We start from the raw sequence: 13,140 nt of genomic DNA on the forward strand, positions 1-13,140 counted from the left end.
TGCTGTGTGAGCTAGATGACGCCCCTCTTGAGGACTGCTGGAGAAAAGTGAAAGCAGTCATCATCAATGCAGCTGAGAGCAACGTCGGGTACGTGGGACGGAGTCGACGGAACGATTGGTTCGACGAGGAATGTAGGCATATTCTGGAGGAGAAGAACGCAGCGCGGGCGGTCATGCTGCAGCAAGGGACCCGGCAGAACGTGGAGCGTTATAGACGGAAACGGCAACAGCAGACCCGCCCCTTCGGGAGAAAAAACGCCGCCTGGAGGAGACGGAGTGCAAGAAGATGGACCAGTTGTGTTTTCTATCTGAAGCTCAACGCATCCAGCAAAGGCTTCCTTCATGCCGCGAGCCGAGATGTGCAGGGATAAGGATGGGATCAGCACTTCGACAAGCACATGAATGGCGCTGAGAGCACAGGCAATGAAGGACGGGACAATGGATTAAATGCCTTCGTCAGTACTGTGGACGATGGAAACGAACCAGCCCCCACTTTGAGGTTGGTTAAGGATGCCATTCACCTGCTTAAGAACAATAAAGCTACAGGTAAGGATGGTATCGGAGCTGAACTTATAAAGATGGGCCCGGAGAGGCTGGCCATTTGCCTGCACCGGCTGATAGGCACAATCTGGGAAACAGAACAGCTACCGGAGGAATGGAAGGAAGGGGTAATATGCCCCATCTACAAGAAAGGCGACAAGTTAGATTGTGAGAACTTTCGAGCGATCACCATTATAAATGCGGCCCACAAAGTATGATCCCAGATCATCTTCCGTCGTCTGTCACCTGCAGTAAACGAGTTCGTGGAATGTTATCAAGCCGGCTTCGTTGACGGCCGATCTATAACCGACCAGATATTTACTAAACGGCAAATCCTCCAAAAATGTCAGGAACACCAGGTCCCAACGCATCACCTTTTCATCGATTTCAAGGCGGCATACGATAGTATCGACCGCGTAGAGCTATGGAAAATCATGGACGAGAACAGCTTTCCCGGAAAGCTCACGAAACTGAAAAGAGCGCCGATGAAAGATGTGCAAAATTGTGTGAAGGTTTCAGGCGCACATTCCAGTTCGTTTGGATCCCGCCGGGGACTACGACAAGAAAATGAACTTTCGTGCCTGTTGTCCGATATTGCACTAGCAGGTGTTATGCGGAGAATCGGGCTCAACAGCCGGGGTACGATTTTTACGAGATCCAGTCAATTTTTTTGCTTCGCGGATGATATGTGTATTGTCGGCCGACCATTTGAAAAGGTGGTAGATCTGTACACCCGCCTGAAACGCGAGGCAGCAAAAGTTGGACTGCTAGTGAATGCGTCCTAGACAAAGTACATGCTAGCTGGTAAAGCCGAGCACGACAGGGCTCGCCTACGTAGCAGTGTTACGATAGACGGGGATACGTTCGAGGTGGTCGACGAGTTCGTCTACCTTGGATCCTTGCTGACGGCTGACAATAACGTTAGCCGTGAAATACGGAGGCGCATCATCAGTGGAAGACGGGCCTACTATGGCCTCCACAAGAAGCTGCGGTCAAAAAAGATTCACACCCACACCAAATGTAACATGTACAAAACGCTTATAAGGCCGGTAGTCCTCTACGGGCATGAAACGTGGACGATGCTCGAGGAGGACTTGCAAGCACTTTGAGTCTCCGAACGTCGGGTGCTTAGGACGATCTTTGGCGGTGTGCAGGAAAACGGGGTGTGGCGGCGAAAGATGAATCACGAGCTCGCTCAACTCTACGGCGAACCCAGTATACAGAAGGTGGCCAAAGCTGGAGAATGCCGGACAGCAACCCTACAAATATGGTGTTCGCGTCGGATCCGGTTGGTATAAGAAGGCGTGGAGCGCAGCGAGCTAGGTGGGCGGATCAGTGCGTATCGATTTGGCGAAAGTGGGGCAGAACTGAGGATGGAGAGATGCGGCCACGCACCGAGTATTGTGGCGTGAAATTGTTGATTCAGTGTTATCTGTTTAGATGTTTACTAAATTGATGGAGGCCCCTAATATGTGGAGAATTTATTTTATACAGATAAATTTCAATCAAACTATGTATCACACAAAAATTTTAAATCAATTCTCCATAACTCTATGATCATGGGACTATTGATTTATAGAATGAACGAGTTATAGTGATATAGAATACACCAATACAATAAAACCTAAAATCAAAGGATCAACTTTCTGTATTTTCAATACATTTATGATAACTTCTGTAAGAATTTAATATTATTTTGGTGGTAGCTTTGAAAAAAAAATATTATTCGATTTTCAAATGATTTTTTTTTTCAAATCACTTGAAAAATCATATTTTTGTATTGAAAGTCAATATATTTTATTTTCATGTTTTTCACTTTGATTTACAAGATTTTTTACACATATAAACAAGACGGAATCAATGTTTCCCCGAATAACTTATATTATTTGTTACTTTTGAATTGTTACAGTGTGTGGAAATATTGATTATATTACTAAGGTCGAACTTTTGTCCCACTATATTCTATTATTTTCAGAAGAGATCCGGAATGAGTGTAAGTATAGTTTTGTAAATAAAAAACACATAATATAATTGACAAAATAAGAACATATCTTTAAATTACGCTGATCAAATATTCAAATATCCATCTGGAAATTTAGAACACCTAGGGTAAGAGAACCAGTTTTGGCCAGCTTTAAACAAAATGTCGATTAAAATTATATGGAAGGCCGTATTTATACTACATATATGTCAAATGCAAGCTTTCAATCGATATTATGTATACAAAATATTGAAACTGAACTAACATCATTTTTTCGCTTTAAAAATTCCGTTGGTTAATATAAGCCATCAAACCAGTTTCGGCCAGAGATTCAACTTCGGTTCCTAAATTGGCCAATCGCATTGATTTCTTATGAGAGTGGCCAAAAAAGGAGTGCCCTGGCCAAATTAGGTGTATGGGAGTTAAAATTATAAGGAAAATGAATTGTTTTTCTTATGCTTTGGATCAATTTGGACGAGTAAATGAATTTAGTTTTAGCATGTGAATGTGATCTACTGAACACAAAAGGTTTTATGCTGATTGGCTATGTAAAACGCTGTATAATCCACTATGGCTACAATTGGCGTATGGCCAAAACCGGTGCCTCTACCCTATACAAACAAAGCTTGGACCTAGCTTTGATGACGTTTTTCTCAACATTTCAAATGTTATTTAAAACCATGTAACTATCATTGTTTTCCTTACAATTTGTAGGGCCATTGGAGTCGAAAGATGAGATAGATTTTTTTCTGATAATAACGGTCTGGGGAACACCGCGACTCCCGTACCCAAGCAAAGGAATTGATAATGGTTTGGCGAGGATCACCACCGGTATAAATACAAAGCATCCATTTTCGCTTTTCAATTCGGTGGATTGGCTACGGTGTGGTGCGGCAAGCCTGGTTGAAATATAGAGGTCTCCAAAACGACAACGACGAACAGAGGAAAAATCACACGCGATGAATATTCAAAATGTATAGCAGAATATGAGGATGGCGCCCACTAATGGAATTGTCATCTGTCGACGACTCGCTATGATATGGTATTGTATGGAGCTGCTGAGTGCCTTTTGCTTCGTAGATATGCTATGTGTCGCTGATATGGATTGTTGTCAGAATGATAAAAAATGATTTTTACAGATCACACAATGTGCTGGCAGATTAAGAAGTAGGAATGCTGTTTAGCACTTTCCGATAGATGAAATTGTAGTAAATGAATTCTGTTTGAATTTATGAAGTGAAAAATTATATTGACGGCTTCTGGAGCCATAACTGAATCAATCATGCTACATATGTCATAAAACATGTCTCTGCTATAAAAATAAACAATCAGAAATCAGTTAAATTGTTGTTGAACTGAATAATTCTTACTGAATGTTTAGTTAAAGTTTGCTTTGCTTAGAAGTTATTTCCAAGCGAAATCATTTTATAAAAATATCGTTACATTCCAACCTTCCCTTAAGACAGGAGGATCGTAAAACAATCAAGATTAAACATAGCCCAGAACAAATAAAATCGAAACATAAAGCCAACGGTATTAAATGTTAACTGCGAGCTTTCTATATTGGTTTTGTAAAAAAAAAAATCCACGAGAAATCATATTTTTATATATTTAATATAAACATAGATTTGATATGAAACTTGTAGGTATCATGTTAAAATGATAGAAATGCAGATATTGCTTGGATATATAACGAAAAATAACGAAATTTACAGTAATCAGGTTAAATGCAATCCTGAAGTTCGAATTGAAACCGTAACAATAAAATGGACAACTAGTGCACTAAACAAAGCCAACATATTTTTCTAACGCAGTGCAAAAAAATCGAGACACTTCACTGCGAAGCGAACCGCGTCATCTGCAATTGCAATTAAGCTCTATTAATTGAACTGAGGCAAACTTTGCGTTGACCGTGTCTTTGGAACGCCGTCGTCGTGACATCACACTATCTATTCGATCAGTTTCGCGCGACCCACTCGGTATAGATATTTATTGCGAAATTATTTCTATAATAGTTTTTCCGTCACGCGTTTCAACCAAGGGTCGCTATTTTCGCTGTTGGGAGAGCGCATGCATGAGAATGAATAACATGTACCTAGTTCTGGATTCCGGCGATTCTTGCTACTGTGCCTACAACAACTACAAAAATGTTCTACGTGGCGAACATATGGAAGAGAAATTGACTTCTTTCGTCGACAATTGCTATCGCAAGTCAGCTCAATACATTGTGGGTGATGCTGCATAGTGGGATATGGTCACAAGATTGTTTGTTGAACACAAACCACTCACTCTTAAAATCAGATTTACAAAATTATTTAACGATTCATACAAAAATCGACCTTTCTGGTTGTTTGTGCAGGTGTGGATTTTAACAGATCCAAAAAGTCGTTTTTGTTCTGAAACATTCTTTAAAGATTTTTTGAAACCTCGTGTAAAAAGGTGAAAAACGTCGAAAAATGGTACATATCTAAAAAGTGTAGGGACCTTCCTTAGCCGAGTGGTTAGCGTCCACGGCTACAGAGCAAAGCCATGCTGAAGGTGCCTGGGTTCAATTCCCGGTCGGTCCAGGATCTTTTCGTAACTGAAATGTGCTTGGCTTCCCTGGGCATATAGTATCATCGTACCTGCCACACAATATACGAATGCAAAAATGGTAATATGGCAAAGAAAGCTCTCAGTTAATAACTGTGGAAGTGCTCATTGAACACTAAGCTGAGAAGCAGGCTCTGTCCCAGTGAGGATGTTAATGCCAAGAAGAAAAAGATTTATATAGAATAATTCACGGCTTTGGCATCATTCGACTTTTATCGGCAATCAAAATCAAAACGCCATACTCACGATATTTTCCTATTCAAGTACACCAATGAAAACATTCATATGATTTTTTATCCTGACAGGGGAAGCTAACGAAATTTCCGAAATTTCTTGGGAATCGACGTGTAGGCTATAGAAGAAAAGCGCTACTTGAAACAAAATTTTGATGACAGTTTATAGTGAGAAAAAGTGAAACGATTTCGATAACCATAACTTTGTTCTTTTCGTGTTTCTTGCAGAAAACTATTGTTGGTCCGTTTTTAGAGATACTAATGGATAAATGACAGTAGACCCTGAAAGAAGCATTGCTAAAAACATCTGAATTCATTCCAAACATTGTATACAATTTTCGCCGTCAAATGGAAAAAGTCGACGATGAAACTGAAAAAAAAAACGTCTTCGTAACTAAACCAACGTCAGATGACTATTTGATACAGTGATCCGTCACGTCAGGCTTTGCGCACGAAGAACAAATTAGCTGGTGGAGAATCGACTGCATGGTTGTAATCATTTATGCTTTTCGGCTACGCAGTCTTATTTTTTACAACGGCTTATTTATTTGCCCGACGTTTCGACACGGGAATTGTGTCTTCATCAGGGAATTAATATTGTTGTCGTTTGTAGTCCTATGTTTTGTTTAACTTTAACTGTCAGGTCAGGGGAGGGGGCGGGTACATGACTTAGTAAAAATAATTATCTTGTTAACACAGCTTGTACTAGCAATGGCGCAATTTCTCTTCTTCAAGTTCAAGTTCAAGTGAAATGAAATAAATTTTGTGAATAATACAGGCCAAACTCGCATATATGCTATATGTCCTGAAAGGTGATGCTTTGCGACTTGTGCAATCAATTTCCGTCTCGGCAGCGAACTACGCCATCGCTTGGGACTTACTGAAGAGGCGGTTTGATAATAAAAATCTGCTAATAAAACAACACTTTTCCGCATTGATGTGCATTCCATCGGCGCGCAAGGAATCATCATCAGCAAGGTTGTACAGTGCAGATGATGATTCCTTGCGCGCCAATGGAATGCACATCAATGCGGAAAAGTGTTGTTTTATTAGCAGATTTTTATTATCAAACCGCCTCTTCAGTAAGTCCCAAGCGATGGCGTAGTTCGCTGCCGAGACGGAAATTGATTGCACAAGTCGCAAAGCATCACCTTTCAGTACAGTTTTCAAGTATTGAAATTTCTGGACTGCCGAAAGTTGGACATTGGTGTGAATTAGAGTGGTAAAAAGATCGTGAAAATTCATCCACTCATCATAATCTCCACTGAAATCAGGAATTTTCAGTTCAGGGAGGCGAACAGAAGGAACATGTGCAGGCGGAGCACCAGGGGAACCGAAAGACCTATCTCCTCTTTCAGCACCAACGGCAAGTTTGCTGGCTAAAGAGCCTTTCAACTCGAAATATTGAGTTTCGAATTCAATGCGTTCAGCGGAAAACTCTTCTGATTCCTCATCTTCAAACTCAATTCCGACTTGCACTTCATTGAATTTGTCCCACATGCTGTCTAGCTTTTCGATTCTAAACTTTAGTTGAGGGAAATCGCGATTAAACACGAGAACTATGCGTATTCTTTTATTAATTGAAAGGAACCGATGATATTGTTCCTCTTCAAAAGAAGCTTTTTAGTTTTCTTGGTATGCTTATTCACCATATTGGGTAACTATATGCCGCACGTTCAGTGGGGTGAACAATCAACAGCAGGAGAACAATGTATATTCTTAAAGAATCGAAATGGTGGTCCACTAACCTTTTGTCTCCTATGCGTTTACCTGGCCTCACTTGGCTTGACCTACGTCCTTTGCTCGCTGTTACTGTCCACATTAACGACTTCTCCGTGTCCAAGCCGCCGTCTAGGTCAAGATAGGTTGTTGCAGACGAATGAATCCGACCGATGATCACGCGGGACTTGCAACAGCGACAAAAATCCCCCAAACAGGACCCGCTATTGTTCAAAGTTGATCCTCGCTGACTTCTACGGCCGGTCGATAACGATGGAAGGGACCTGACAGTCCCGGGTTTCGGCACCAAAAATGTTGGCAAACCTGGAGAACGACGACGGAGATCACGGCCCAGATTGTGATGGCAGCAGAACAGCAGCAGCAGAACAGCAGGAGCAAACAGCAGCAACACGACGAATCGAACGGTACGGCCGAGAACAAGGCGAGTAATACTGCGGCAAACCGCTTATAGTTCGAAGGACTTCTATGGTTCTTTCTTTCGCGCGAAAACGAGAAATGCACCGGAGGCGATTTGTACTGTGATGTTTATTCGATCAGTATCGAAGCAAGACTAACTCTGCCCTAGTGATATTCTCTAAGAGAACCCCAAATGGCCTACCTAACGCTATCGCGCAAGCTCGATCGGCACGGCACCGATCGGATTCTCCCTACATTCTCTCCTAAATTTGTGGTGAGTTACAAATGCAGTACTAGAATACTATTTCACGTGTCTCAAATGGGGTAGTTTGATGATAATTTGATAAAAACGAATTCAATTAATTCAATTTCAGCATGATTACGAACACTATAGTTTTCCCAAAATATGGATGTTTCAAGGTAATAATAAATACACATTTAATTTTTTTTTTGAAATAATTAACCCTTAAAATGTTTCAATATCCACGTTGATCAATGAAATATTCATAAAACATTATACTTTTTAGAATCACAGGGAACTGATATATTTTTTTGCAAAATTGTGTACGGAAATCGTGGTGGTCGCTCTTACCCCGTCGCTAAAGATAATTGTGATAAGACATCACTTTTTTAAATCTCCAAGAAATAAATATTTTTTAGAAATACAACACCTGTGATATTTTTTGATCATGCCTAAGGCTTCGAAAAACGACATGCTGCGCCGAAAAAAGGAATTATTGATTCTTGATTTTGACATATGAATTTAATTGCTTAGGCGGGCGGTCTTACCCCCTTCTTCCCCTACCGGTCTAATCAACGTCTTGTAGATGGTCAACTTCGTGCGATGGCGAACTTTGCTCGATCGAAGCGTTCTGCGGAGTCCAAAGATGGCACTATTTCCAACAACGATGGGGCTCTGGATTTCTTTGCTGGTGTCGTTGTAGTCGGTCACCAGTGAGCCCAAGTACACGAATTCTTCGACAACCTCGATTTCATCACCGTCAATATGAACTCGAGGTGGGGGACGTGCAGTGTCTTCTCTTGAACCCCTCGCTATCATGTACCGTAAACCGGGGGCAAATTGATCACAATTTTACAACTTTTTGTTGTGTTATCCTTCAGAATTCAAATATTGTCAAATAAATTTCGACAAAACCAGTACTCCATTGATCTCTATTAGTTTATGAAATTGATTTTTCATGAAATAATACTTAACATATCATAAAAATAGTTTTAATATCAAAAAATTAAAATGACACATTGAGGCGAAATTGATCACCATATCACAAAGCAGAATTTAGAGATAAAAATTTCCCTATCTACTAAATTTGGGTCTCCTGAATCTGAAAATGATGTCAAAATTCTTATAACTCGAGAATTCGATCAGTTTATTGCAAAATTAAAATTTGAAAATCTGCCTAATACGCCTAAATATAGGCAATTTCCCTCGTAAAATTAGCACATTATTCGAGATTAAACGATTTTATGAGCAAAAACTATATTTGCTATGCTGTATGCTATCAAAAATATGTACAGTAGTTTATACTTTAGCTTACACATCATTTTAAACAATCAAAGTTAACATGTAGGCATTGCACCAGTGGATTGTTTGGCACAGACATTTTCAACTGTATTTCTTACACCTTCAAAAACTGTGAATATTTCTATGCAAAACTGACCTTAATAAAATAAAATAGTTCAAAATTATCATAAGACATCTATAAACTAGAAAACATGGAATATTTGTTGCGCCGATGAAACCTTCAGCATCTTTGGAAGGAAATGTTTTTCGGTACCGACCTGATCAAATTTACCCCAGTGATCAATTTGCCCCAGGATTACGTAAACGGGGTAACTTTGATAATGCGGGTAACTTTGATAATGCGAGACTCTCAACATACTAAACGAAATAACAAAGTTCCTGTTAATCTGTTAAGCAAAACGAATGCAAAAGTAAAGAGCATTAGTATGACACTTCATTTTAAAGCTATTTCCGTTGGAATCAAGTACATTTGAGGATTTATATGCAAATATGGAAAATTTATAAGATTTTAGCAATTTTGAAATGCTCTCAAACAATCTGTTCTACGATCACTATTTGATGAAGTCATAATGAATTCGTCACTTATACTTAACAGCCTAGTTATAGTAGAACTCGAATTCGGTCTCAAAACTCTTAGCGAATACTATTTTTACAAACTGGGGCCATTTTTGTAATCTTAGTCAGAAATTTCCATATAGCGTTAAACGCCTAAGGATATGCAACGCCCTACAAATGTTCTGTAATTCATTCAATTTTGTTCGAGTGATGCTCCATTATCAAAGTTACCCCAAAACAGAAAACCGACTTCCGATTATATGAAAAATTATATATCCATTAAGAATAAATCTTTTGGAAATCTATCAACTGGAATCGATAGTTAGGATACCAGTACTTGCTTTAAAAATATGAAGTAAAATTCTTTGAAACAGCATGCATAAATATTCAAAATTTCTTCGAAAAAACTATCAAAGTTACCCCGTTTTACGGTACTTCGTCTTCGACACATTGATGTTCAGTCCGATCCGCCTTGCTTCAGCCCTTAGTCAGATGTATGTATTCACCATCGTCTCAAAGTTGCGTGCAACAATACCGATCTCGTCGGCGAAAACAAGCAACTGAACAGACTTCCTAAAGATCGTGCCACTCGTGCGAGATTCGAAGGGACTCGAGAGTGCCCCTGATACTTACGCGGACTACGCACGTTACTCGCTCCATCGTCGCCATAATCAATCTTATCAGTTTGTCCGGTAAACTGTATACGTGGAGTGTTTGATCCTTCGACTTTGTCGCTTGCTCCTGCGGGGGCGGGCGAGAAGGACAGGATCAAACATGTCGTGCGTCGGTAGCGTAGTAGTGAAAAAGTACCGCGATCCGTTAATAGTGTTTGATCTATTGATCGCGTCGCTAGCTCTTGCGTGGGCGAGCGATAAACACTTGTTCGGCGTACAATGCGATTACCGAATTATATCGCGAATCCGGTTAGGCGTGACTATATCATGGATGGCATCACATAGTAACTCCCTGTGCAACTTCGATTGTTCTACGGTCATCGTGATTGGTCAATCACGGAGTAGCAACTACAAGTTGTACGGTCATCTATGCTCATGCTCATGCTCATGTCCGGAAAACCGTATTCGTGCATAATCTGCCATAGCTGTTCTCGATCGATTGTATCATAGGCCGATTTAAAATAGATGAACAAATAATGTGTGCGTACATTGAATTCGCGGCATTTCTGCATTATCTGGCGGATGTGTCTGGTCCGTTTTTGCTCGTTCGCCCATAAATCGTGCCTGATATTGCCCAACGAATTCTCTAGCAATTGGTGATAGACGGCGGCATAAAACTTGAGAGAGTACCTTGTAGGCGGCGCTCAAAATTGTGATCGCACGATAATTGGCGCAATCCAACTTGTCGCCCTTTTTGTAGATGGGACACACGACACCTTCCATCCACTTCTCCGGTGATACTTCCTCCTCCCAAATCTTGGAAATAACCCAGTGCAGCGCTCTTACCTGTGCAACACTACCGTATTTTAGCAGCTCGCTCGGTAGTTGATCCACTCCAGCGGCTTTGTGGTTTTTCAACCGACCAATCTCTGTTTCTACCTCTTGGAGATCTGGGGGCGGACGTCTTTCGTCGACCGCGCGTGCTCCCGAAGTTATTTCCGTGTCACTACTGGTGAGAAGAGTTTTCCGTCGATTAGAACGTGGCCAATTTGGTTCTCGGTTTGGCTGTCGGGTGATCTCCAGGTGGCCTTATGGATATTTTGGCAAGGGAAGAAGGACAACGAGAGGCTGCAAAGTTGACGCATCGTTGGCCATTGTCGTTCAATGCGGTGTGCAAGCTGTTCCGACCGATCACCGGTCTGTACATCTCATCTCGTCTTACCTGTGCGTTCATGTCGCCAACAACGAATTTCACGTCACACGGCGATTATTCGTCATATATCTGCTCCAGCTGCGCTTAAAACGTCTCCTTCTTACCGTCGGGTCTCCCTTCGTGTGGACAGTGTACGTTGATGATGCTGTAGTTGAAGAAACAGCCTTTTATCCTCATCTTGCACATCCTTGCGTTGATCGGCTGCTTTGGTAGAAGGTAGCCACTCGATGCCCGCTTTTCCACACCTTCTGTCCAGTCCAACAAATTTCCTGCAGCGCTACGATATCGAAGTTACGGGGATATAATTCGTCATATATTAACTTGTCGCAACCTGTGAAACCAAGTGACTTTCAGTTACATGTTTCCAATCGTAATCCTTATTTCGCCGCGTGGGTCTCTGCCGATTGTTCCGGGTCGTATTATCTCCTATGTTATTCGCAATAAGGCTTTTTACGGGTGGCTTATTGGACTTACGTCAACACTCGCCGAAGCGCCATCGTGCCAGCTCTGTTTAACGTCCCAACTAACACTAGGACGATCGTGCTGATGGGGCTACCACCTTGGATTTAGCTGTGCGCAATTCAGCATTTCTTGCTCAGCCGCTGGATACCATTACAGACGCTGTTTGGGCCGCACCTCCTGGTGATCAGACGCTCGAGACGTACCTCTTCAATCTAGCTGATGTCAGAAGGACAACAGTACCCAGGTTGCACTACCAGCTAAGTACGCAACCCTAAGCTGGCGGTCTTTGTCATCGTTTGACCCGTGGAAGCGTGAGGTAGGAACTTGTAAAGACCAGAGCTGTGGTGAACGCTCCTTCCTAGTTGTAGACTCATTGTTTTGCAGCCCAAAATTAATGAAGAGCCTTGGACCGTATAGAATGTACCAGATGTGGGTACTCAGACTTAATGCCCGAAAAAAAAAACAGATATAGATTTGATGGATACTAAACCGTTTCAATTATTTGAAAACAGATACCAAACAAAATAGTTCGTAAAAAAGCTTATCACAGATATTTAGATACAAATTGGATACCTATAGTAAATTTGAGATGTCCCGGGAACCAGAAAATGGCTCAATTCAATCGTTTCTCAAAAGATATACACTGATGCATTTTTCTTGAAATTCTTTTCTTTGTGGCCACATTATAGCCGGTTCCAGAAACTGCCTTATGCGAAATATCTGTATTCTAATTTTTTTAACAAAATGTATCTCTCCCCGATTCTATAACATTACCCGGAATGCAATTTACCAGAAGACCATTTCCAAAAAAAAAACATTTGCCGATATGTACAACCCTGAAAACCAAATCTTACATTTTCAATGATCTTTATCAGTACATTTCAATAAAATTTTTGTTCTCTTTCAATGATATCTTGCACAAGGTACGTTAGGCTAACCATGGACATTCACGACTCCCTCGCTTTCCATAGACAATTCCTGAAAAGACATCCTGAAACTGCTATAAACCAAATATATTATTCTACTTACCAGCGTTAGGACTCAACTGGGACAAAGCCTGCTCCTCAGTTCAGTGTTTCTACAATTGTTAGCTGAGAGCCTGTGCCAACTGAACATTTTTGCTATCGTTTATAGTGTGACAAACATGAAATTACTCTGCCCACCAGTAAAAATTTTCAACCGGCGATATTCAATTGCACCTCCTTCAGTTTAATATTGCTGAATAGCTGTCGTTTATCGCTATGAATGTGTAGGTCCCAAGTTATGAACAA

The sequence above is a fragment of the Aedes aegypti genome, chromosome 2 (genome assembly GCF_002204515.2).
Source record: "Aedes aegypti strain LVP_AGWG chromosome 2, AaegL5.0 Primary Assembly, whole genome shotgun sequence".
Lineage (NCBI taxonomy): Eukaryota > Metazoa > Arthropoda > Insecta > Diptera > Culicidae > Aedes > Aedes aegypti.